The sequence below is a fragment of the Vombatus ursinus genome, unplaced genomic scaffold, assembly GCF_900497805.2.
Source record: "Vombatus ursinus unplaced genomic scaffold, bare-nosed wombat genome assembly UNPS02014837.1, whole genome shotgun sequence".
NCBI classification, from domain to species: Eukaryota; Metazoa; Chordata; class Mammalia; order Diprotodontia; family Vombatidae; genus Vombatus; species Vombatus ursinus.
In genome coordinates this window covers 3,270,850-3,297,664 of record NW_020954615.1, presented here as the reverse complement: position 1 = coordinate 3,297,664, position 26,815 = coordinate 3,270,850, and the positions used below count along the sequence as shown (strand labels likewise).

Below are 26,815 nucleotides of genomic sequence, written 5' to 3'. Positions count from 1 at the left end.
ACAGCAGGCTTTTATCCTGCCTTGCGGGTCCTGCTGTTATCACAGAGAGGAGCACGTCGGCCACAGAGGGGCAAGAGTGAGGTGGAGAGTCTTCTCCCTGTGCCAGGGACATCGCTCTTTCTCCCTGAACTATTTCCTTGAGGACAGATTATCCGACAGAGGCAAGAGGGTGAGGCAAATTCTCCTAGGCTATTTCTCACAAAAATTACTGGAGAAAGATACTTCTAGAATTGTTATCCCTATTTTACAAATAGTGAAACTGAGACTTTGATGAGATGATTTATACACAGTCATGGAGTTAATAATCAATCAACAAGAATTTATTGAACACTTACAAAGTGTCAGGCACGCTACACAAAGAAAGGCAAACACACAGCCCTTGCCTGCAAGGAGCTCACATTCTAATGGGGAAAAAGACATATGAAGAGCTGGGATCTATACAGAGAAGATGAAGTCCAACTCAGAAGGGAAGGCATCAGCAGCTTGGGGGGGGGGGGCGACCAAGAAGGATTCTTGAAGAGGGTGGGATTTGAGCTGGGACTTGAAGGAAGCCAGGGAAACTGAGAGGTGCAACTGAGAGGTAGGGCAGAGATTCCAGAAGTGGGAGACAGTTAGGGCAAAGGCATGGTGGTGGGAGATTCCTGGGAAATGGAGTGTCTTGCTCTAGGAACTGCAAGGAGGCCGGTGCAGCTGGATGGTAGAGTTTATGGAGGGGAGCAAGGGGTAAGAAGGCTGGAAAGGTAGCAAGGGACCAGTTTACACAGAGGAGTTATATTTATTCTTGGAGGTAATAGGGATCCATTGGAGCTCTTTGAGCAGGGGTGGGGTGTGTGTGACACGATCAGAACTATATTTTAGGGAAATCAGCTTGGCGTCTAGGTGTTGGAAATGGATAGAACACTGGGTCTGGAGTCGGGAAGACTCCAGTACAAATCCAGCCTCATTTACCTACTAACTGTGCAACCTTAGACAAGTCACAGAATCTGTCTTCCTCAGTTGTCTTAACTGTAAAATGGGGATAATAATAGTACCAACCTTACCAAGTTGTGAGAATCAAATGAGATAATATTTGTACAACACCAGGCACCTAGTAGGCACTTACTAAATGCTTATTCTTCTTGCCCCACCCTTTCCTTCAGCAGCTGAATAGAAGATGGCTTGTTGGATTCAAGCCCATGTCTTGCTGCCTCCAAGTCTTGGGCTCCCCGGGTTAGACCACACTAACTTTCTGGGATTCAGTGTCCTCCTCTTGCCACAAGTAGGAACTAGATGATCTCGGAACTTCCATCCAGTTCTGAGATGATGTGATTCTAAATATGGACTTTTCATTTTCCACTGGGGAGGGGTGACCTATTTATCATCCTGGTAGAACTGGGAGGAATTTTAGTACACACTTATCAGGGACTGCTCCTCCTACCCTTCCATGTACCCTGAGCTTTTACCAGCAGAAGAGTTGGCACCAAATGTTAGCTGGTTTCCTTCTGTTCATTGCCCATTAAAGATCTCCCTTCCTAGCCTATTCCTGTCCATTCTTATTGAGGTAGCTGGTGGGACCTGGAGTCAGGAAGACCTGAGTTCAAATCTGGACTCAGATATTTAGCTGTATGATCCTGACCTCAGTTTCTTCAACTGTAAAATGGGGAAAAGTTGTAGAGGTAATTTTAAGCTTGATGTCAAGAAAAACTCCCCAACACTTAGATTTATTGCAAAGTGGAGTGGGTTTCCTTGGGAGGAAGTGGGTCTCCCCTCACTGGATGTCTTATAGCAGAGGCCAGATGACTATCTCTCAGGCAGACCATAAAAGGCACTCTTGTTTGGACTGGAGTGGGACAAGTCGGCACTAAGGTCCCTTTCAGTTCTGAAGTGCTGTGATTTTGAAATCATGATACCAAGCCCAAAGCATGATGTCGATATAGAGCAGCATCATAGTGATGAGTAGTGATGATTGTATTCAGGTGTCAAATCTTGAAGATTCTGGTGCTCCCACCCGTCATTTCCTCCTGCCTCGCCGCTTCCAGCTCCTGGTTCCCACTGCCCCTGATGCCCCAGCTTCTCCTCTGTGCTCGTCCTTCCCATGTTCAGTTCTTAGGTCCTCACTGTGCACTCACTCACCTCTGGGCACCTTGTTCCATGGCCATGGGAAAGGAACATCTGAGATCTTCTGGGGAAAGAACCCTCCTGGTCTACTTTCTGGGAGAAACCATGACCTGGCTCTTCTGGGAAGCAAGTATTTCTCATGCCAGCACTTTCTCTTTCTGGGAAGAGACCAGTCCTAATTCATGGCCTCCCCATCCTCCCCTTTCCATTCCCTCCTCTTTTATTCCTCCACCAGATTCCTGCCTCTCTCCCCCTCTATAAAGGCCCATGCAGGCCCTGGCTGGATATGTTGATCCAGGCACCAGCCAAATAGTAAGTGGGGAACTTGGAGGGGAGGACCATTCTAGGAATAGGGACCATCCTTCCCTACTTAGGAGAGGCATCCCTCCTAGTAAGGTTACAGCAGCTCTGGACCTGTTCCAGGGGCCCTGGGATCTCTCTAAACCACAAAACCTCCAGATTTCCCCACACCCAGGGAAGGGGAGGGTGAAAGCTTTGAGCACTAAGAGAAGTGGGCGGTTAGAATGGACCCCCTGCAGAGAAGAGGGAGGAAGAAGAACCCTCCAGTCCTCTCCTTTGCCCTGCTTTTCCCTGGCTCCATCTCAGGCTGCCCTCAGAGTCCAGTGCTGTTCCGGGTCTCAGGGTCTTCTCTATTTCCATAGACAAAATGTTGCCCCCCAGCCTCTCCAGGCTTCTCTTCTGCTGCTTGCTGATCCCAGATCTGGTCCTAGGTGAGTCACTCCTGAACAATGGTGATGTGCTCCCTGCCTTCTCCTGTCTACCACTGAAGCCAGACTGACAAAACAAGTTCCATTGGGCTCAGTTTGAGTGCCTACATGATGTGATGCAACCAGGTGACCATGAAAATAGCACTGTCTGGGGCAGCTGGGTGGCTCACTGGATAGAGCACCGGCCCTGAAGCCAGGAGTACCTGAGTTCAAATCTGGCCTCAGACCAAACACTTGACACTTACTAGCTGTGTGACCCTGAGCAAGTCACTTAACCCCAACTGCCTAAAACAAAAAAAAAAAAAAGAAAGAAAGAAAATAGCATTGTCATTGGCATCAGTGGTAACAGACTTACCTGTGTGACCGAGGATAAGTCCCTTTACCTCTCTGTGTGTTGGGTCTCCCATCTGTAAAATTTAGGGGTTGGACTAGATAGTCTCTACAGACCCCTCCCCCTTGAAATCTATGGTCTCATGACCTTAGTCCAACCTTCTCATTTTACAGATACAGAAACTGAGGCTATGAGAGGCAACATCACTTACCTAAGGTCACACAATGAGGTTTTATTAAGCACCTGTTATGCTCCAGGAACATTTAAGTTCTTTATACATACATACACACACACACACACACACACACACACACTTATCATTTGATCCTCATAGCAACCTTAAGAGATAGACGTTATCATTCCTATTTTACAGTTGAGGAAACTGAGGCAGACAGAGGGGATTCTGTGGTTCTGCATAGAACCTCTGATCCTATTCTGGATCAGAGAGGAGAGAATTCTGGGGCCTCATTGGTGGGATTCCTTCTGATTGTGCCCCCTCCCATAGCAGGGCTCCCCACTTCTCATTTTGCTTCTTTCTATCCACCCGGCCCTCAGGCCAGATTTCCAAGTGGACCACTCCCCCCCAGATCTCCTTCCCAGAAGGATCCAGGGCCTATGGCTCCTATTGCTATGCAATATTCCAGCAACCAAAGACCTAGATCTCTGCAGAGGTGCTTGGCTGTGGTTACAGGGAACCCTGTGTGGGGTGGGTGGGTGGGGGTGTTTGCCTTTTTGTCTCAGGGTTCCTTGGGTCAATGCCATGGTATGAGAATGAGATTCCACCTTCATCACCCCCTAATCTGACCCAGATGTCATCCATGGATTTTTCCTGTCCCACCAAGATCCTCAGTCCTGCCCCCCTGTTCCCACCTGTCCTCATGTGGCCTTCTCTGTAAGGACAGGACCTCCCCAAGCCCCGCCCCCCAGTCCTTGTCTTTTCTAATCTCCCTAGCTGTCCCTTCCTCCACCCCTCCCTCCTGCTGCAGATCCTTACAGGGTGGCATACCCTCCTCTACATCTTCTTCACCACACCCCTACCGTGTCCCCTCTTTTCTTCTCCGTAGCTAAACTGTCCAAGCCTGCCCTCAGGTCATCTCTTGTCCTTGATGAATGAGCCAGAAGCTGCGGTTTGTGGCTGCACTGGCCACTCAGAGTTTAAGAGAAAATCGGAGTCACCTCTGGATTGGCCTTCACGACCCCTCCCAGGTTCCTTCTCCCAACCCACCCAGATCTACTGTCCATCCCCTCTCTTTGAATTTTGTGATGGGTGAAGTGGAAGAGGGAAACAGGGGGAAAGGAAGAGCCCCTGAGGCTAGGAGGATATTCTGTGGGGCGTCTGACCTTCTTGCCTGGGCGCATGACCACGATCAGTGCTGCTTCTCTATCCTCAGTCTTCATCATGTGGTCATCCCATGCAGAGACCCATTGTTCAGCACCAGTCACGGTTGTTCCTTTAGGTTTACTTGGGAGAAGGGGAACAGAAGTGGAGGGGCCACTTCCAGTTCCCCCGTCCTGGAGGTCCTCAAATAGAGGCTGATAATCATGGGAGGTATCAGAGTGTGAAGCAGAGGACTTGGGTTCAAATCCCAGCTCTGCCACTGTAACCTGCGTGACCTTGGGCTCGTAATATCTCTGAGTCTGGAGGTGGTGGATGAGGTGACTTCTCAGGTACCTTCCGACTTGAAATCAATGATAATAATAATAATATCACTTTAAGGTTTGCAAAGTGCTTTCTTCATTGTGCTTAATATGATCCTTATAACAACCCTTAGAGGTAGGTGCTATTATTATCCCCATTTTAGAGATGAGGAAACTAAGGCAGACAGAGGTCAAGTGACTTGCCCAAGGTCACACAACCTGCACGTATCTGAGGCAGGAGTCAAACTTAGTTATTTCTGGCCCTAACGCTCTTTTCACTGTACCGTAGGTTGCCTTTATTACGATGCTGTCTATCCGTTCGGTGATTTCCAGAGGGGGTCTTTGTACAGGTGCGGGTGGACCTCAATGTCCTCTGACATTGCCTCTGGACTTCCGTCCTCAGAACCTCCGCTGGCGCTGGAGGGACAATGCCGTACGGACTTTAGACGCCTGGGAGAAAGGAGCCCCCACTGGAACCACCCTCAAGTTCCGTGCGAGTCTGCCCCCAGGCTCGGGTGAGAGGCAAATCCCTCCCCTCCAGGTCTGCCCCTCCCCCTAAGTCAAGCAGGACTCGGTGAGCGGAGAATGCCGAAGGGACTCTTCCTCCCTCACCGTCTTGCTCGCCCCTTCTTTTATTCCCTCCACTCCTCAAATCCTTCCTCTCCACGTCATGAATCTGTGTTCCGTTTATGGGGTCGTGCAGCTCCTGAGGCTAGGGGCCACTGGAGTGGGGACCGCTTTCCCTTTTCTCTTTGTCTTCAGGGTTTCTACAATGGAAAGATCAACACTGCAATGAGGAGCTCCCCTTTATCTAGAAGTTCTCAGCTAGAGTGGGGGCTGGAGGGAGGAGGGAGCTGATCGTAAAGTCATCACGGAGAGAGGAGTGGACTCAGGGGACCAGAGGTGCAGCCTCTGCCCTTCCCAAGAAACCTCTCCTCCTCTTTCTCACCCTCCCTTTCCTTTCCTGCCTCTTCCCTCCCCCTTATTCTTCTCCCCTTCCCTTCCCTCTTTTTCTTTCCTCTCTTCTCCCCATTTTCTTCCCTCCTCTCCTCTCTCCCATCTCTTCTCCTCTTCTTTCCCCTCTCCTCCCCATTTTCTTCCCTCCTTTCCTCTCTTCTCTCCCATCTCTTCTCCTCTTCTTTCCCCTCTCCTCCCCATTTTCTTCCCTCCTCTCCTCTCCTCTTTCCCATCTCTTCTCCTCTTCTTTCCCCTCTCCTCCCCATTTTCTTCCCTTCCTTTCTCATCCAACTTTCCCTGTGGGCTTCATGGTCCAGAGTACTAAATACATCAAAATAAATCTCTGTCTTCTCCAAATGAATGTCTCTTATGTCTATTTTGCTTGAATTCACGGGAAGGGGAGATCCCTGTGGGCTTTGGGTGGTCAAGAAGGGCTTCAGGTAGAAGATGGGACTTGTTGGACTTGGAGTTAGGAAGACCTGAGTTCAAATCCTGCTTTACACATTTATAAGTTTAGTAGTGTGACCCTGGACGAGCCACTTAGCCTTAGTTTCTTCATAGCATATGAATAGCAATAATAGCATATCTGCCCCACAGGGTTGTTATGAGGATAAAATGAGAAAATGTAGAGGGTAGTTAGGTGACACAGTTGATAGTGGTGGCCCAGAGTCAGGAAGACCCGAGTTCAAATTTGACCTCAGATACTTGCTAGCTGGGTGACTTTAAGCAAATTACTTGATCTCTGCCTCAGTTTCCTTATCTGTAAAATGGGGTTAATATTAGCATCTACCTCCCAGGATTGTTATGAAGCTCAAAGGAGATAACAGTGTAAAGCATTTGGCACAATGCCTGGAACATAGTAAGCATTGTAGAAATGTTAGCTATAATAACTATTATTATTATTATTCACAATGCTTTGTGAATCTGAAGGTGCTATAGCGATGTTAGTGATGATGATGATGATGGTGATGATGACCATGTTGTGTAGGGTGAGCTAGGCGGAAATAAGTGGGAAATGCCATAAATAAAGGTGTCAATATGATAAAGGCGATGTGTTTGGGGAAGCCAATAAGTAGAATGAACTGAGTTTTGTGGAGGGGTCCTGTCTGTGATGGACAGCTAGGAGGCATAGTGCACAGAGTGCTGGGCCTGGAGTCAGGAAGACCTGGGTTCAAATCCAGCCTCAGACACTTCCTAGCTGTGTGACCCTGGGCAAGTCAGTTATCCCAGTCTGCCTTGGTTTCTCATCTGCAAAATGAGCTGGAGAAGGAAATGGCAAATCATTCCAGTATCTTTGCCAGGAAAATTACATGGACAGTACTAAAATGATTAAAGAGATGACACCAGAAGATGAGTCCCTCCGGTCAGGAGTTGTCAAACATGCTCCTGGGGAAGAGTGGGGGGCAACTCCAAGTAGTTCCAGTACTAATGAAGTGGCTGGGCCAGATCTGAAAAATAGCTCAGCTGCAGGTGTGTCTAGTGATGAAAGGAATGTCTGAAGCTGTAAGGATGAATATAGTGTGTGTGTGTGTGTGTATGTGTGTGTGTGTTCAGCTCTTTGTGACCACATTTGGGGTTTTCTTGGCAAAGATACTGGAGTGGTTTGCCATTTTTTTCTCCGACTCATTTTACAGATGAGGAATCTGACACCAACAGGGTTAAGTGACTTGCCCAAGGTCTTATAGTTGCTAAGTGTATGAGGCCAGGTTTGAACTCAAGAAGATAAGGCTTCCTGGCTCCAGGCCTGACACTCTATTCACTGCACCACCTAGCTGCCTATGCAATATTGCGTAGGAACCTGAAATGTAAGATGTGTGAACCAAGACAAATAGGATGTGGTCAATCAGGAGATAGAAAGATTAAACATTGACATCTTGGGTATCAGTGAATTTAAATGGATGGGAACGTGAGCTTGGACAGACTTTGGGAGATAGTGGAGGAGAGAAGGGCTTGGAATGCTATCCTCCGTGAGGTCACAAAGAGTGGCACGTGACTGTGAACCACTGAATAGCAACAACCAGAATAATTTATCGAGAGCTTCCCGTGTGCCAGGAATGGTGCTTTATGGTTAGAGGTGAGGTATTCCAGTATTCCACCTTTTCTCCCACCTATGATATCCCTAACAGGTATAACCCAGGCTCTGATCTAGAACAGTGAGGCATAGCAGATGGAGGGATGGTTCAAAAGAAGTTTGGGTTCAAATTTCAGCCCAACAACTTGTTATCGATGTGAACCTTGGCAAGTCACCCAGCCTTTCTAGACCCCAGTTTCTTCATCTTTAAAATAAGCAGATTGGACTACATATCTATGGTCCTTCTAACTCTAATCGCTGTCTTAGGGAGAGGACCTGGGTTCAAATACAAACTCTGTCCCCCATTAACTAAGTGATTTGGGGCAAATCACTTTATCTCTGTTGGCCCCAACTGCCTCATCTGTAAAGTGAGGGGGTGGGACCTCTAAGGTCCTTTCCAACTTGACATTTATCAGCCTACAATAGGGAGCTCACTTTTCCATTTAACTATGAGCTCCTTGAGAGCAGGGACTGTCTTTTGCCTTTCTTTATACCCCCAGCCCTTAGCACAATGGCTGGCACATAGTAGGCACTTCATAAATGCTGGTTGACTTGACTCCTTTGTGAGGCAGACCCTCCATAGTTGGACAGCTAGCTCCTATGGTAGAAAATTTTTCCTCATTTTGAGTCCTCTGGGTTCTCAGCACCTACTGAACACTGAGTAGCTTCTCAGTAAGCCTGAACGAATCAATGAACATAATCTCTTAGAGGGGATTAGAAGAGAGAGAAGTTAGCCAGCACATTAAAACACAGACATTCATGTGCATTTAATTCAACTCCCAACCAAGCTGGGTAGGTATGGGGCAGCTCTGCCCTGCATACTACCACATGAACCTATACCAGAATGATGGAGGGAACATTGAAACACCACTGCGGGAGGGGCAGAGTTGGTTGGAGAGCATTGGAGGTGAGAGATATTCTTGATTCATTCTTGGAGAGAGGGCACAAATGATTCTAGACCTTTGATGGGACCAATTAGAAATATCTGGAGGGACAGAGATAGACTTTGGAAGACAAACATATAGAGGAATTCAGCACCTCAGCTTTCTCTGATTTCCAACTTGCCTCCTTGGAGATTATGGGGAATTTCCTATTGGGTGAGATTAAGGCTCCTCTCTCTTTTAGTTGAGCAAGATCTTATCTCATTACCATTTAATGAACTCATACACTCACATATTTTCTGTTATAAAATATTCTAATATATGTGCTATAAAATACACTCAGGTATTTTCTGCTTTATTCTAATACATGTATATATCTACTATATTAGAATAATGCAGAAAGTACATGAGTGTATTTTTTTAGACTTCTGTTTTTCGAGTTCTCTGTTGTTTTTTCTTTTTTGACTTCTTTTATTTCCATTTGCAATCTATCTGGATAAATGTGTTTATTCACTGTTTACTATTTGTGATTTTTTTTTCGTAGCTAGCATTTGATTCGAAGGGGCCAAGCCAATGGATGTAACCTTGGGATACCCTCCTCTAAGGGACAGCAGTGAAGGATGTTGGCATCTATTGAACCTAAAAATTAATGTCCCTCAATCTCTCTTGGAGCTGATGTTGTTACTGCCAATCTGGTGAGCATTCCCTAGGACTCGCTAAACAAGTTAGGTAAGTACCAACCTCACAAAGAAGGCTGTTAAAGAGGGGCTTAAGGACAAAGACATTATGTTTTTTTGTTTTTCTTTTGGCTAGGCAATGGGGTTAAATGACTTGCCCAGGGTCACCCAGCTAGTAAGTGTTATGAGTCTGAGGCCAGATTTGAACTCAGGTCCTCCTGACTCCAGGGCCAGTGCTCTATCCGCTGTGCCACCTAACTGCCCAGGGCAAAGACATCATGAATGAAAGTAGAGTTGCTACGGTGGGCAAACAAAGGCAATTAAGAGGGGAACAAAAGGCCAAAACCACAAAAAAGATCGTATTGAGGCTTGCGTGTGTCAAGCCCCACTGTCAGTCTAAGAGGATGCTGGCCAATGACAGATGCAAACGTTTTGGCTTGGGAAGAGACAAGAAGAGAAAGGGCCAAACGATCCAGTTCTGAGCTTCCTCTTTTGTTGTTTTCATGATAAAAATGAAACATTGATATTATTTACATTCCTAAGTCTCACATTTGCTGTGTTGGGAGGGAAAAAGTACTTGAGGAAAGTGAGACCCATGATAAGAGAAGTTGGTCCCCTGTAGGAGTAGGATATGGATACTTGATGTAGCTAAGGATATAATTTTGTGGTTCACACAGATGTGTCCCAATCAATCTTAACTCCAAGTTTTCTGTCATTCAGAAAGCCCAATTGGGAATTTCTGGTGGTCTTTGGCTATTAGCAGTATTGTTAAAAATCCATTAATGCCTGCCTCTACGCCCAGGCAAACTGGGGGGTGGGGGTGGGATGGAAAATATAAAGGAATAACAATATGGACAGTTTGTAGTTCAGCCATTATATATGGGACAATCACTGGCAATCAGCAAATCAGTAGTGAATTCATCACTATAGGGGTGGGGAGAGTTGCCTTTTTTCAAATAATCATCTTAATGAGGTGGCTGCTTCCCACGAGTATTTGGCTTAAATGATGCTTTGTGGAGAATTGCTTAATAGGGATTAAAATGCTTGGTAGCAGCACAAGTATTTATTAAGCACTTGCTGTGTGCCGGGCACTGCATCACATAGAATACATGAGTAGGTGGTCATTAAGATGATGGCGTATTAATTGAGACATCTGATGATGTTGTTTATTATGAGATAAGGGATCATGGGAAAGATAGTTGTTAAAAAAAAAAAGATGACTTGTAATAGTAAAACATATTTGGAAATCACCGGCACTGATATTGCGGTGATTCGGAGCACGCACAGATGGCCCAAGGCAGAGTTATCAAAGACATTTGGAACCTACTCCTGGGAGACAGGAGTAGACATTCTGGATCAGCTCACCCTGCGGCTAAGAGTGTCCTCTTTCCATTGGCTGCTCCATTGGGCCCTTTAGGAGGCTCATCTAAGCACAGAGTGCCTAATACAGTGTAGATGTGCTTTCTAAAGGTTTGAGTTGAACTAAAGAAAACTGTGCCCTAGACCAGCAATATTGAGAGGGACAGATAGATATCATTCTCTTTGGGTACCTCCATGATGACACTTTTGCTCTTTTCCAGTCACCAATGGAGTGAAGCAAGGCTCTGTGCTTGTTCTCATGAGTTTTAGCATGATGTTTTCACCGATGGTGTCAGATGCCTTCAACAAGCATGAAAAAGGCATCAAGGTCAGCTACCGAATTGTAGAAGGCATAGATTGCCCCAGAATAACTGCAAACCTTGACATTGAAATAACTCTAGAGATGTCATGATGCCCTAGAGTTATTTTATTCTGCTTAGCTCCAGATGGCAGACTCAGGAGTGATGGGTGGAAGTTATAAAGAGGCAAATTTTGTTTTAATTTGAAAAAAAAATAGCCATGCAAAAAAAGAATGGGCTACCCCAGGGGCTAGTGGCTCCCCACAACACTCTCCCTAATTATTGAAGCAGAATCTAAATGGCCACTTGTTAGGTATATTATAATGGGTCATTCAATTAATAAGTATTTATTAAGCATGCACAATGTGCTAAGCACTGTGCTAAGGGCTAGAGATACAAAAAGAGCAAAGGACAGTCCTTGCCCTCAAGTAGTTACAGTCTAATGGAGGAGACAAAATGCAAACAAATATATAAAAACAAGCTATATATAAGATAAATAGCAAATAATTAAAAGAGGAAAAACATGTGAATTAAGGGGTATTGGGAAGGGTTTCCTGTTGAGACTTAAAGGAAGCTAAGAAAGTCCAGAGTTGGAGATGAGGAGCAAAAGCATTATAGATAGTGGATAGTCAAAGAAAATGCCTGGAATTGAGAGATGGAGTGTCTTATTCCTGGAATAGCAAAGAGGCCACTGTCATTGGATCAAAGAATAAGTAATGAGGAATAAGATGTAAGAAGACTGGAAAGGTAGGAGGTGGTGAGGATATAAGGAATTTGAATGCCAAATAGAGAATTTTGTATTTGATCCTAGAGGCAATAGGAAACCCCTGGAGTTTATAGAATTGGTGGGTGGGTGGGTGGGGTGTGGTGATGACAAGATCGGACCTGCATTTAGGAAAATCCCTTTAGTTGGCTGAATGAAGGATGGATTGGAGTGGGGAGAGGCTAGGAGTAGGCAGACCTCTGAGCAGCTACTACCATAGTTCAGGGGTGAGGTGATGGGGGCCTGCACTAAGGTGGTAGCAGTGTCCGAGGAAGGAAGGGGGTATATTTGAGAGATGTTGTAAAGTTTAAGTCAACAGATCTTTGAAAAAGATTGGATGTGGAGGGAGTGAGAGTTAGTGAGAGGTACCTAAGTTGTGAGCCTGAGGTGCTGGGAGGATGGTGATACCCTCGACTTCCTTAATAGGGAAGTTTAGAAGGGAAGAGGGTTTAGGGGGAAAGATAAGTTCAGTTTTGGATATATTGAGTTTAAATATCTACTGGACATCCATTTTGAGATTTCTGAAAGGCAGTTGGAAACACGAGATTGAAGGTCAGCAGAAAGGTTAGGGCAGGAAAGGTAGATTTGAAAATCATCAGCATAGAGATGGTAATTAAATCCATGGAGGCTGATAATTAAATCCAGGGGAGCTGATGAGATCACCAAGTGAAGTAGTATAAAGGGAGGAAAGATGAGGGCCCAGGCCAGAACCTTGTGGGATACCTATAGTAAGAGGAATTACCTGGATGAGGAACCAGCAAAGGAAAGTTAAGAGTGGTCTGATAGAAAGAGAACCAGGAAAGACTAATGTCCCAAAGACCTACAGAAAAGTGAGAATTAAGGAGAACAGGGTGATCAATAGTTTCAAAGGCTGCAGAGAGGACAAGAAAAATGAGGGTTGAGAAAAAGTCATTGGATTTGACAATTAAGAGAGCATTGGTAACTTTGGAGAGAGCAATATTGGTACATGGTAACTTTTCAAAGTCAAATTGTAAGAGGCTAAGAAGAACATGAGAGGAGAGAAAAGGAAGACCCCTGTTATAGGTGGACTTTTTGTGGAGTTTAGACACAAACTAGAGATATAGAAGAGATACATATAGATAACAGGAATAGAAAGATCAAGAGATGGTGAGGGTTTTTTGAGGATGGAAGATACATGAATGGGTTTGTAGGTAGTAGGGAAAGAGCCAGTAGACAGGGAGAGATGGAAGAGAATTGATAGAGTGGGGATATATTGAAGGAGACGAGATGCAGTGGAATTTCATGCTAAGGAGTCGTAGGGGGGAGAATCTGGGAGCAGCAATTGGGAGCAAGGAGAATTTCAATTCTTCTGCCTTGACCAGTGAGCCAAGAGGAATAAGTGAAGGTGTAACTAGTACTAGAAAGGGTGACCAGGGAAGCTGTGTCATTAGAGGGGAATCAAGTTTCACTGATAGCTAGAAGATGGAAGGAGTGGGAGAAGAAAAAATTTTAGGATGAAGGAAATTCATGCCTGGAGGAAGACATTCCACAGGGCATAGTCAAAGGGGTGGGTAGTGTTTGGTTGGACTTTGGGATGGGAGGATTGAGGGGGATAGGAATAAGGAATGGGGATTAGAGTTTGGAAGATGACCTACAAGGGTTCAGAATCAGTGGGATATGTAGAGAGAATGTTCATGATTGACCACTCTTTTTCCCAAGGGAGGCTGGAGACCAGGTGAATACCACATGGAAAGCATGCAGTCAGATGGGAGCCTCTATTTCACTATTGATCTCTCTGAAGGCTGGAGATTAGCCAGGATATGATACAGCAGGAGTTGAAATACAGAGAAGCAGAAGAAGACTTGCCTGAACTGATGCAGAATGATGCAGAGCCAAGAAAACTACATATGAAATAACTATAACAATGTAATTGGAAATAATATTTCAATCAAATGACCAAACAATCAAAACCGAATGCTGAAAAATCATAATGCCAAGCTTGGCACCAAGAAAAGAAAAAAAGATATCTCACCCCTCCCCCTTTGCAGAGGTAGGAACATTATATTTAAAGCACAAGTTTTTTGATATGTTGGTTAGTTTTGCTAAACTGATTTCTACCTTTTAAAAAAGGCTTTGTTAGAAGAGGTGGTTCTCTGTGAGTGGGAGGAGGTGTATATTGGGAAAGGGAGGAGAGAAAAACAAAAGATAACAATAAAAATGCCCTTTTAAAAAGTGCCATAGTAATATGACAAAACAGGAAAATGATAAATGTTGAAGATGTGGGAAAACTGAAACACTAATGCATTGTTGGTGGAGTTGTGAATTGATCCAACCTTTCTGGAGAGCAATTTTGAACTATGCCCAAAGAGCTATAAAACTGTGTATACCCTTTGATTCATCAATAGCACTACTAGGTCTGTATCCCAAAGAGATCATGAAAAAGGGAAAAGGACCCATACGTACAAAAATATTTATAGCAGCTCTTTTTATGGTGATAAAGAATTGGAAATTGAGGGGATGCCCATCAATAAGGGAATGGTTGAACAAGTTGTGATATATGAATGTAATAGAATACTAATGTTCTATAAGAAATGATGAGCAGGCAGATTTCAGAAAAACCTGGAAAGTCTTACATGAACTGATGCTGAGTGCAGTGAGCAGAACCAGGAGAACATTGCACATAGTAGCCGCAAAATTATGTAGTGACCCAACTTTGATAGACTTAGCTCTTCTCAGCATTACAATGATCTAAGGCAATTCCAAAAGACTCAATATGGAAAATGTTATTTACATCCATGGAGTGGAGATTCCACAACTATGGAGTCTAAATGCAGATCAGAGCATACTATTCTCTCTCTCTCTCTCTCTCTCTCTCTCTCTGTCTCTCTCTCTCTCTCATGGTTTTTCCTTTTTGTTCTGATTCTTTTTTTCACAACATGACTAATGTGGAAATATGTTTAATATGATTGTACATGCATAGTCTATAGCAGATTGGGGAGGGGGGAAGGGGAAAATTTGGAACTCAAAATTTTATAAAAGTGAATGTTGAAAACTAAAAAATAAATAAGTAAATAATTTTTAAAGTGCCATAGCTCTCTTCTGGAAAGCAATTTGGAATTTTAGCCCAGAAGTCACTAAGCTATGCATGCCCTTTAACTTATCCATGTCACTCCTAGGCATTTACCCCACCTATTGGTAGGGGGGTAATAGGGGTGGGGCACATATTTTGAGATACAGTCATCTTGTGACTTCATTTTGCTTGACAACATCAATTTATTAAAAGTAGGGGCTTTCAAAATATGAGAAATAGTGTCCAGAGATAATGTTAGTAACGAAAGAAATGAGAAAAGGATGTTCATGGAATGCTCAAAAATATATTGAAGAGAGAAGGAAGTGTAGATGGAAACACAATGAACAGGACAGCATTGGCACTATCATATTGATTTGAATATACATTAAAAACAAACCATAGGTAACATAAGTTCATGTTGTATATACAACCCACTTTTTCTCTTCTCTGTATATTGAAAAGTTCGCCTTAGTTTATGTCTGACCAGCCCATCATCAAAAAGATAGGAAAAACAAGCTTTAAAATTGTAGGGCCGATATTGGTGAATGAATGAGCCCTGTTAACACTTCTCCAACTTCTTTTTTGTCTAAAACGTGCCAGGAAGTTATATTAAAGGGTTGTGTACAGTCAAGGTGCCATGTAACCTTGCCTCCATTGGCAGAAATCCCCTTCTCTAGCTCCAAGATCCATGGTCCCACACCTTTCCTAGATTCCTTCCTCCCATACCAGGATAATGCTGGAAATTCATTCATTCCAGGGTAAATTCCCTCCTCCTCCTCATCCCACCTCAGGTTTCCCAAGTCTATGGGAATGGGGCAGCTGAAAGCCACTGGAGAGAGCACTAACCCTCTGCCCCTGCCTGGAGAAACTATTGTCCCTCTGTGCCAGAAAGAAGGCATTGCTTATACCGGCTCCTGAACCCAGTTTGGGAAAAATCACACCCTATGCCCAGAACCCCCTTACCCATCATTAACACATGTGCTCTAACCTTCACCCTCCCCATCTCTGTCTTTACTTAATCACATTCTCTTCTACCCCTGCCCTTGTCTACTCCCCTTTTGGCCCTCTCCTTACAAAAGTCCTCTCATTGCCACATCAGACACATGATCCCATAGCCCTGCTAATCTGATAAGTGAGAGATGAAGGGCTTGGAAAAGGAGAATCAGTCACTCCCCACACTGAGGTCGTTCCCTTCCTAGGGGCAAGAAGGAGGCATCTCATCTCAGGAAGGCAGCTGGCTTGGAGAGAAACGAAAGCAGACATTTATTCCTAAACAACTATGAAAGGGAAGGGTCTTTCTCTCCTAACCCCAGCTACCTCCAGATTCTGTCCAGCCCCCAGAGTAACCAGAATACTCCACACCTCAGGAAAGGATAGGAGGAAGGGTCAGTAGAGAGCCCAGTTCCAGCCTCAAGGAAGAGAAAACATGCTCTGAGCCCCCACCCCTGGCCGTATTTCTGGGCTGACCTCCGGGCTAGGGGTGCCATGGGGCTTAGGGGCTCTGTTCCATACCCTCAGACTCCAAAGTGATGCTGCCTCCCAACTTCTCAGAGCTGCTTTTCACCTGCCTGCTCCTCACAGGCCTGGAACAAGGTGAGTCCCACCAGAGCTTCCCACCTGGGCCTAGGACAATCCATGGGAGGAAAGAGAAGGGGCTAGAGGGAAGGGGTGTGGGGACCAGAGAAGTCACAATGGGCAGCTGGGATCTCCAGGGCTTCATAGATTCAAGACCACACAGAGAAGCCAGGGTCCTCCATTCACCTTCTCTCTTCCCTCTCCTAGGCCCGGAGGATCCCTCTGATCCTCCCTCAGCCAGGACCTCCTGCCCTGAAGGCTTTAGCTTCTTTGATTCTCACTACTATGGCTTGATAGTCATGAAGAGGCTTGGACCACTGTGGAAGTTGGTTGGGGAAAAGGATCTCTGAGGGAGGGGAGGAGTGAAGCCACCATTTTAATGTACTCTAGAATTCAGACATGGCTCACAATGAACTCCCTACCACTCTCCCCTACCTCCGACCTTTCTGCCAAGTAGCAGCCTGACATTTTCTTCTGGGGCCATTCTTATCCTTCAGCGGTCCTGAACAATGGGCTCCTCCTTCAGAGCCCTCAGCCTTTTCTTGCCTCTGGTGACTGCCCTGCCCTCTGTAACTGTCCCTATCCTCCCACCCTTTCTCTTTATTCTAATGACATGAGCACCTTTTGCCTTCTTCCACAGCTGCTGTGCCAAGACTACCGCTCAGGCCACCTCGCGTCCCTGCTCAATAAGGTTGAGACACTTTTTGTGGCCACCATGATCACTGAGAGTGGGGGTAGTCTGAAGCCCATTTGGATTGGTCTGTATGACCCTAATGAGGTGAGACCTAAAGTACCTCCCTCTCCTTGCTCAGGGGGGAGAGTGGGTGGGGGATGGAGGGGTGTGGTCTGATGCCAGTCACTGGCTCAGGTTCTTTCTCCCCTTTCCAGAGTAAAAGTCTAGACTCCTGGGAAAGGGGAGGGACTGGGAAGGAAACCTGAGGACACCTGCAAGTGGCAGGGAGACTTAAGGATGGGGGGTGGGGCAAGCCTGTGTAGTATCTATCCAGCCACCCCCTGGACCTCCCTGGCATTCACCTCCTATCTGCACTCCAGGAACTCCACCCACTGCTTTTGATTCAATTAGCATGTATGGTGTATTCAGCTGCCCAACTCTGAGTTTCCCCTAGGAATTGTGCTAAAAGGCAAAAACAGTCTCAGCCCCCCACCCCTCCAAAGCTCATACTCTAATGGATGAGACAATGTGGAAATAACTAAGTCCATGCAAGAGCTATCCAGAATCCATGGAAAGTCATCTGGAAGGGAAGGGAATTAGCTGTTAGGGGGACCAAGACAGGTCTCCTGCAGGAAGTGGAATTTGAGCCAGAGACACCGGCCTCCTGGTTGTTCCACGAATAGTACGCTCCATCTCTGGGCTCTGGGAATTTTCACTGGCTGTGCCCCTTGCTGGGGATTGCTTCTTGTCTCTACCTCCTGGCTTCCTTTGAGGCCCAGTTTAAAGTCCTATCATTTACAGGAAGCCTTTCCCATCCCCTCTTAATTCTAGTGCCTTCCTTCTCTGAATTATTTCCTATTTATCCTCTATATAGCTTGTTTGTACATGTTTGGTTGCCTGTTATCCCCCCTATTAGACTGTAAGCTTCTTGAGGTCAGAGATTGTCTTTTGCCCTTTTTTGTATCCCAAGTGCTTAGCATAGTGCCTGGCACATAGTAGGTCCTTACTAAATGTTGATTGATTGGGGAGTGTCTCACTCTTCACTAACCACTGCATTACCTGATCCCTCCCCTAGAACCGCAAGTGGCGTTGGTCCAGCAGTGGCCTTTTTCTCTACCAAGCCTGGGATAAGGGAGCCCTCAGTCAAACAAACCCAAACTATTGTGTAATCCTGACTCAGGAATCAGGTGAGAAAGAGAGAGATAGAAAGACACCAGCAATTCTGACAATGCCCAGGCCCATTTCCTCCATCCCTGTGTTTGCTGAGGCCATGGATTCATAGGGGCCCCTCCTTACCTGGAATATGAGTTCTCCTCTCTCCTCTCCTCTCCTCTCCTCTCTTCCCCTTCCCTCCCCTTCTCCTCCACAAGCCCCTACTGATATACATCCTCCAATGATTATCAGTTAATGTTAATTAAACATTCAGACTTAGTTATGTTTTAGAATTTTTAAAAATTAAATTGGTATAGTAAGAACAGTTCCAATCACTTCCCCTACAGGAAAAAAAAACTCAAGGGTAAGTACCCTCCTCCAAATAAATGCAGAGTCAAGGGAAAAGAGGACTCAAACTGAAAAGGCACATATAGTGACGTCCCTGTGCCTAATGCAGACTTTGCTATTCACTACTGTTCCAGGCAGCTAGGTGACGCAATAGTGCACAAAGTGCAGGGACTGGAGTCAGAAAGACTCATCCATCTTCCTGAGTTCAGTTCTGACCTCAGACACTTGTTAGCTTATGACACATATTAGCTGTGTGACCCTGGGCAAGTCACTTAACCTTATTTGCCTCAGTTGCCTCACTTGTGAGAGTAACTGGAGAAGGAAATGGCAAGCCAGTCCAGTATCTTTGCCAAGAAAACTTAAAATAGGCTCACACAGAGTCAGACACTACTGAAATGACCGTATTAACAACACTATTCCAGAAACCCTGGTAGAATATTGATGAGAAGTCGAACTCCTCATACTTTTTCAAGTTAAGGAGCTCTTCCTCCAGTCAGGAGTGGGAGGGTGGGGGAGGTAGAGACCCTTCTTCTCCCCAGTGAGGGATTTCCTCTCAGGGACTTGGCTGGAACTCCTCATTCCTTTATACTGGCCAGACATAGGAATGCTGGTTTCAGATATGGCTTGCTGTTTTATATAAGACCCAAAGAGCTTGACCTAGTCTTGTCCCAATATGCCTTCTGCTCGGTGTCATTCCATTTCATTCAATGGACTTCACACCTTCTCAAACAACCAAGGACTTTCAACTTCCAGTCTAATCCACTTGATTGAGTGGTTGATTCCAAAGAAGTGTTCTCATCTGGTTAAAACAGTTGCTTTAAGTTGGATAGGGTGTTTCATTTGATACGGTTCACTCCCACTCTTACACAAGAATGGGTATAGAACCTAAAGGCAAAAGGCCAAGGTTATCAGAATAGGGGCCACCAGACCCAGTCAGCCCAGACCAACATAACCTATACTATTTCTCTGTAGAATTCCAGGCATGGAAGGACGAGCTGTGTAGAGTAAAGCTCCCCTACATCTGCGAGTTACCAACCTAGAGGTGGCAAGCCAAAAGAATGAATTGAAGTTCTTCAGCCTTGGACTCAAGTGGATATTCTGAGGGCCTCGGTTATAGTCTCTCTGCTTTCCCAGAGAACCTTCTTTCCACCCCACCTTTTCACACATGAACCCTTGTAATGACCCCCCATTGTCCCCACTTCTCCCTCCCCTCCACTTTTCTTTCCATCATTACCCTTGGTGCTCATTATCTTTGGCCTAGAGCACTGACCAATCAGAATAAACTGTCCTTCTCCTCACCCTGCTGCCTCTTTTGTTCTCTGTGATTGGTACCTGATTCTTCAAATATAGATTATCATGTATATGTGTATATACACATATTTTGCAGGGTTAGGTCCAGCTTCTCTCTACTCTAGTCTATTCTGAGAGCCTATGTTTATTAATTTATTCATCAAGGCTTTACTGAACAAATACTGAGTGACCTACTCATTGCTGAGATTCCTGCAGATTACAGGGAAGATAGAATATGTCCCCCATCCTTTGGGAGTGTAATGGTTCACTGGAAGTAGACACTATACATGATATCCAAGATGGAATTCTAGAACCACAGAATTTCAGAGTTAGAAAGGAACTTGACCAACATCTAATCTAAGCCATATTCCCAAACCATCCTCAGTACAACATACAATGTCTTTATTTTGGTCCAATTCCCCCTTTTTGGACAGGACAAGTTATAGGAACAGTCCAGGTTGGAATCAGATGGGCACCTTCTAATGGAGACTGTGAGCTTCCCCACTGGTGTCTGGGTGAGAGGACAGGGGAGAACTTCTGATCAGATTTCATGGATTGAGGATGCCTTGGAGATCATCTGGTTGGCTAGAACTCTGAAGTGGGCAGACTTTTGTCCCAAGAGCCATCTCTCTGTCCACCTCAGGAGGAGAACAACAGATGTTCTTGCAATGTTCTTCCTTTCCCTTTTCCCTGTCCAGAAGACAGTGTGCAGCAGGGCCAACCTGTGTTTTGGGTGTGGAAATCTCATGGGTGTTAAAAGTCTCTTCCCTCCAGGAACTGTCCATGGTGGCCTTGAGCAGAAGCATGTGGAAGTTACATGGGCTCAAACACAGCTTTCTTACCCACTTGGGCTGAGATGAGAGTTACTGGGAGTGTACTTTACCAGCCTAAGAGACTGTATTGGCCAAAGCACTTATTAAGTCTATATTATATGTCAGACACTGTTTTAAGTACTAGGGATACACATAAAAGAAAAAGAAAGGCATAGCTTACCCTCAAGGAGCTTTTATTCTAATGGAGGGAAGGCAACATACAAAAGTAAGCAGAATATGGAGAGAAAGTAACTGAGGCAGGAGCCATGGTGGTGATATCTGGTGATGCAGAAACATAGCCAGGAGGCGAATGAAGCACTGCTGGCCTGGGCCTTTCTCCAAAATGGAGGCCAATGGAAGGAACTTATCACTGGAGGAAAGGGACTGGCATGGCAGAAGGATGTTCCAGGGTGAGAGAGGATGGGAAATCAGGAAGTGCATTTGGGGGACCAAGAGTCTGCCTAAGAGTTTAGTAGGGGATAGTGGGAGATCCCTTGGAAAGGTTTTAGAATTGCACAGTCTTCTCTATGAGGGTCATCAAGACCAACTTTATACCTGGTCTAGGATTACACTCTTCAATAGCCCTGACAGATCTACACTCAGCATGTTCTTGAATACTTCCCTGTGATAGGAAGCTCACTGCTCTTCTAGAGGGTCATTTCCATTTGTGGATGGATCATGATTATAGAAAATGGTCTCATCAGTGGACAAAAGCAGAATTTTCCTTATTGTTTCCAGCCACAGGCATGCTCAAGATATAGAAATGAAAGCTAATCTCTCTTTAGATGATAGGATTGATAATATTAGAATATTACAAGTAGAAACAAGCATGTGCTTCCTATAATTGAAAGGGGCTGGTATGAGGCAAGCATGACATACAATGAGGGGGATGAACAGCCTTTAGGTTCTATACCCATTCTTGTGTAAGAGTGGGAGTGAACCGTATCAGATGAAACACCCTATCCAACTTAAATGACCCTTTGGGTGATTGGACCTGCAAGAGATCTTTGAATAGCAATGGAAAATTCCCATCTGGGACTCTCTGAATACACAGATATCCCTGGGGGATGAACAGCCTTGGTAAGATCATATCAATATACCTTATGTGAACCTGAAGTTCCTAGGGAATTGGGGGGTGGGGAGGAATCAGAAATAAGGTAAGAATCTCAAGTGTGACAATAGAAAAGGAAAACCTTAACTTAGTGAGGATCAATCCAGACTCGAGAGGGTGTCTGGAGGCAGGAGCAGATCAGACTTTGGGAATTACTGTTATGAACCTAAATTTACTCACCCACTTCAGGGTATTTTCTGTTAATTCTTCCAAGTCAGTTTTATTTTGCAGCACCCCCTCTCCTGGATGGGCCACCTGAAAAGCTCCCCCTCCTTCTCTGTACCAAACCAAATATAACACAAACCCTCTCCAATGGGTTTACTCTTACAGGTCAGACAGATGATATGCATATTTCAAAACAAAAATATTTATTTAATGAAAAACATAGTAAGAAAAGTAGTAACAGAACATTTTCCTCATAATCCTGGAATAGGCTCCCAAGTATACATACATCATTAGTGGGCAGAGTTGACATGGTGAGGAATCACACATGACTAGCATTCACAGAGGGAACATGTCTAATGACAAAGGTCTATTTGTAGAGGAGAACAGATATAGGCATTACTGGTGGCTAGCGCAGTGTGTGGGTTTGGAAGGACAAACACAAAGGAAACATGAATGACCCAGGCACATGCTTCAAGGGCCAGTTCCTGTCTCCTGTGCTGCAGGGCCACACATATCCTGTCCCTGAGCATCTCTCACTGGGCATCCTGAAGGGATTCCCACAAGGGGGATTGTGGCTGCTCCATGTCTCCCTCATTACCTGCACTGGGCTGGGTTCAATCTATGGTCACCTGCTGGGCCTCAGCTGGAGTCCATGGCTGAGAGACTATTGACTCTGACATTGTTTTCTTCTAGTTTAAGGCCAGAAACTAAACTTCAGCTCTTTTTTGGGACAAAAGAAGGCCCTCACACACCCAGCTGGCTCATTGATTTCTCTCCACAAGGAGAAGCGACACCCATGGAATGACTTCTATTAGTCCACACCAAAATCTGGGTTTTCCCATGCAAATTTCCAAAACTGTTTGAAAAAGATACAGAAGGGAAACAGGCATTTTAAAAGCACCTACTGTGTGCCAGACACTCTGCTAAGTGCTTTACAAATATCATTTTATTTGATCCTCATTTTATAGATGAAGAAAATGAGGCACAGTCACTTGCTTAGGGTCATGCGGCTAATAAGAGTCTGAAGCTAGATTTGAACTCAGGCCTTCCTAACTCCAACCCCAGCATTCTATTCCCTGCACCACCTATTTGCCTCCACCTAAGTTGTGAAGTCTGGCATCCAGAATAAAGCAAGGGATGGTACCACTGAGCTCTGTGCTGCTTCCACCTCATGTGGTATCTGGTAGAAGCTATATAGTGAGAGGGACATTGATAACATACATCACATCTGTATTTGGGCCACGGAGTAGGGCTGGACCACTCAATGGGGACTCTGATAACCTGCCAAGAACCTCCAACTTGGTCACAATCAGGGCCTTAACTAGCTTCCATTCGTCCAGAGTTCCCTACCAAGTTTCAAACTACTAGTAGACAAGGAAACAGAAGGAGAAATGAGAGACCTTAAGTAGACAGTGTCCCTGAGCAGTGACTCCAAGGAGTTTGTATGGCATTGGTTTACCATGCTGGCTCTGGCACACATGGAGCTGTCCAGTTTAAAGGTCATATTGGGATATCTTTTCCTTGATCCTGTCCATGCACCCTTGCCTCTCACCTCTGAGGGTCAGGTCCATATTGAGAAAAGCATAGGGGATCTCTATCTTATTTTGTTTATGTCTGCCCCACCCCAAAATGAAACTAGGAAATGTGCTATTGGTCACAGGGGTGGTGGTGGTGGCGGCATATCACTTGACCAACAGATCTCATTCATACTGAATTGATTATAGGAATTAATACAAAGATAGTATGTCCTTCCAGGCAACCATGAACCCCATTGGCTAGAATTCCCTCTTCATCTAGTCTTTTCTCAAATTCTTGCCTTCTCCATCCAAGCCCTACTGGAAATTCACTCTGTTTATGTATATTGTCTCCTTCTCTATCCCCCAACCTTCCCCAAGATTTCTTAGGGCTATGGGAAGAAGGCAGCTGTCATCTTTGGAGAAGAACTAATCTTGTGTCCCTTCCTTGTATTCCAGGAAGAATGAGTTGCTCATGCCAACTCCTGAACCTGGCTTGGGAAAGACCACACCCTTTGCCCAGAATCCCCCTGCCCCTCATACACATGTATTCTGATTCTCACTCCCCCTCTTTGCCTTTGCCTAGGGTCCTCTATTTCCACCCCTGCCAATGTCCTTCCCCCATCTTGCCTTCTCTCTATAAAGGCCCTGCCATGACCTGGCCAGACACATCATCCCCAAACCTTCCCAGCCTGGTAAGTTAGGAGAAAGGCCTGGGGAGGGTGAGTTCATCCAGATCAGTGAGGCCAATCCCATCATTGGAAGAAGAAGAAGGCATTTTATCTCAGGGAGGAAGCTAGCTTCTGGAGAAGTGTTAGCTAGGTCTCATCCTTGAACAACTCTGAAAGAGTGGACACTTCCCATCTCCTCATGACCATCAGATTCCTTCCAGCTCCCAGAGTCACCATATTGCCCAAGAACCCAGGAAGGGAAGAGGTGGAAGGGCAGATGGGGGGGGGTCTGGGTGAAGAACAATGGGACAACAAGGTCTTGGTTCTCTAAAGCTCTGAGGCCCCATCTCTAACCTCATTTCGGGGCCAAGGACACCTAAAAGCCACAATCTCCACTTTGCACCCCTGTCTCCCATGATGTTGCCCAGCTTCTCAGGGATATTGGTCACCTGCTTGCTGCTCTCAGGCCTGGCACAAGGTGAGTCCCCCCAGTGACTCCTTGCTGACTTCACACCTGAGTCTGGTAGGAGGGTGGGGGGGATAGTTAGGCAGGAAAGGGGAGAAGTGGGCATGAAGGCTTGTGGGGACAATGTAATCAGGCTTCGTGGATCCAGGCCCAGAAATCAGGAGGCCCAGTTCCCTTCTCATGCAGCTTGTCTCCTCCCTCTCCCAGGCCAGGAGAAGGCCCCTGCTCCTCCCTCTGCCAGGAGATCCTGCCCTGAGGGCAGGCCTTTCATGGCTCCCACTGTTATGGTTTATTGATTACTGAAGAGACCTGGACCGCTGTGGAGGTTTGTTGGGGAGAGGGATACCCAAGAGGGGCGGATGGGTCTTCTCACCTCATTGTCCCCCAGGTGAACCCTATTCCTTACCTCTCAATCCTCTTTTCCCCTCCTCTGTTCCTTCATTTTATGTTCCTCCAGACTCTTATCCCACTATGACCCTGGAGGCATATGGCCTCCTCATTCCTCTCCTCCTGCCTTTTCAAGCACCCTGTTACCTGCAGTTCCCCTAAGGTGGCCCTTCTCCTTCCCAGTCTCCCTCCTTCAATGACATCAGACCTTCCTGCTTCTCCCCACAGTTGCTGTGTCAAGACTATCCTCTGGTCATCTGCTGTCGCTGCTCAATGGGGCTGAGGCCTCCTTTGTGGCCACCATGATTACTGAGAGTGGGGCTGGCCTAAAACCTTTCTGGGTTGGCCTGCATGACACTAACCAGGCGTGACTCCGAAGCTCCTCCCTCTCTCTGTCCCAGGGGATGAAAGTAGGAAGGAGGGAGGGGGCTCTGGTCCCAGTCCATCAGCTCGGGTTCCTTCTCCCTCTGTCCCCTGGAAGCATATGAGGAAGTGCAGGAGGGTCTCGGGCAGGCCTGTGAGGTGCCCAGGGCCAGAGAGGTCGCTCACCCACTCCCTTATCCTGCCAGCCCCACGAATTGGGGAATGGCTGAAGAGATTGTGGCCTATGATTGTGATGGAGTACTAACGGCCTATCAGAAATGATGAGGGGGGTGGTTTCAGAAAAACACGGCAAGACCCAGATGAACTGATTCAAAGTGGAGTGAGAAGAACTAGACTGTGCATAGTAACAGCAATGTTATAATAATGAACAGCTGTGAAAGACGTGGCTACTCTGATCAATACAATGATCTAACACAATTCTAAAGGCCTCATGATAAAAAAAAAATGCTCTCCGCCTCCAGAGAGGGAGCTGATGAACTCTGAGTCAAACTGAAGTAGACTTTTCTCACTTTCTTTTTCTTTTTTTTTAATGGTAATTTTTGATTTATTTTTTTGTTTTCAATAGTTACTTCCACAAGATTTTGAGTTCCAAATTTTTACCCCATCTCGCCCCTACCCCACCCAAAGATGGCATGCATTCTGAACACCCCTTCCCCTAGTCCTTCCTTCCCTTCTATCTCTCCCCCCCTTCTCTTATCCCCTTCCCCTTCAATTTTCCTGTAGGGCAGGATGGATTTCTGTACCCCATTTCCCGTAGTTCTTATTTCCCAGTTGCATGTGAAAACATTTTTTTAAACATGTATTTTTAAACTTTGGGTTCCAAATTTTCTCCTCATCCCTCCCCACCCCCCACATTGATAAGGCAAGCAACTCAATATAGGTTATATATGTGCGGTTATGCAAAACACTTTCATAGTAGACATGCTGGGAAAAACTAACTCTATTTCTCTTAATCCTATCCCCCCCCTCATTTATTCTATTTTTTCTTTTGACCCTGTCCCTCCTCAGAAGTACTTGCTTCTGATTACCCCCTTTCCCAATCTGCCCTCCTCTCTATCATCCCCCTACTCTCTTGTCCTCTTCCCCACCCCCATTTTCCTGTAGGTTAAGACAGATTTCCATACCCAATTGAGTGTGTATGTTATTCCATCCTTAAGTCAAATTCTATGAGAACAAGATTCACTCATTCCCTCTCACCTTCCCCCATTTCCCCTCCACTGTAAGAGACTTTTCTTTTCTGTTTTTTTTTTTTGTAAGATAACTTACCCCCTTCTACCTCTTGCTTTCTCCTTCTCCCAGTATAATGCTCTCTTACCCCTTGATTTTATTCTCCAGTTATGAACCCTTCATTTTCAACTCACCCTGTGTCCTCTATCTATCTATCTATCTATCTATCTATCTATCTATCTATCTATCTATCTATCTATCTATCTAT

General features: G+C 45.5%; 3 pseudogenes; all 3 read left to right on the top strand.

Moving 5' to 3' along the window:
- The first annotated feature begins 2,383 nt into the window (after window positions 1-2,383).
- Window positions 2,384-10,975, top strand: LOC114026291 (annotated as a pseudogene).
- A 50-nt stretch (window positions 10,976-11,025) lies between these two features.
- On the top strand, window positions 11,026-20,725 carry LOC114026290 (annotated as a pseudogene).
- A 242-nt stretch (window positions 20,726-20,967) lies between these two features.
- Window positions 20,968-26,815, top strand: part of LOC114026289 — an 8,731-nt pseudogene continuing 2,883 nt past the window's right edge.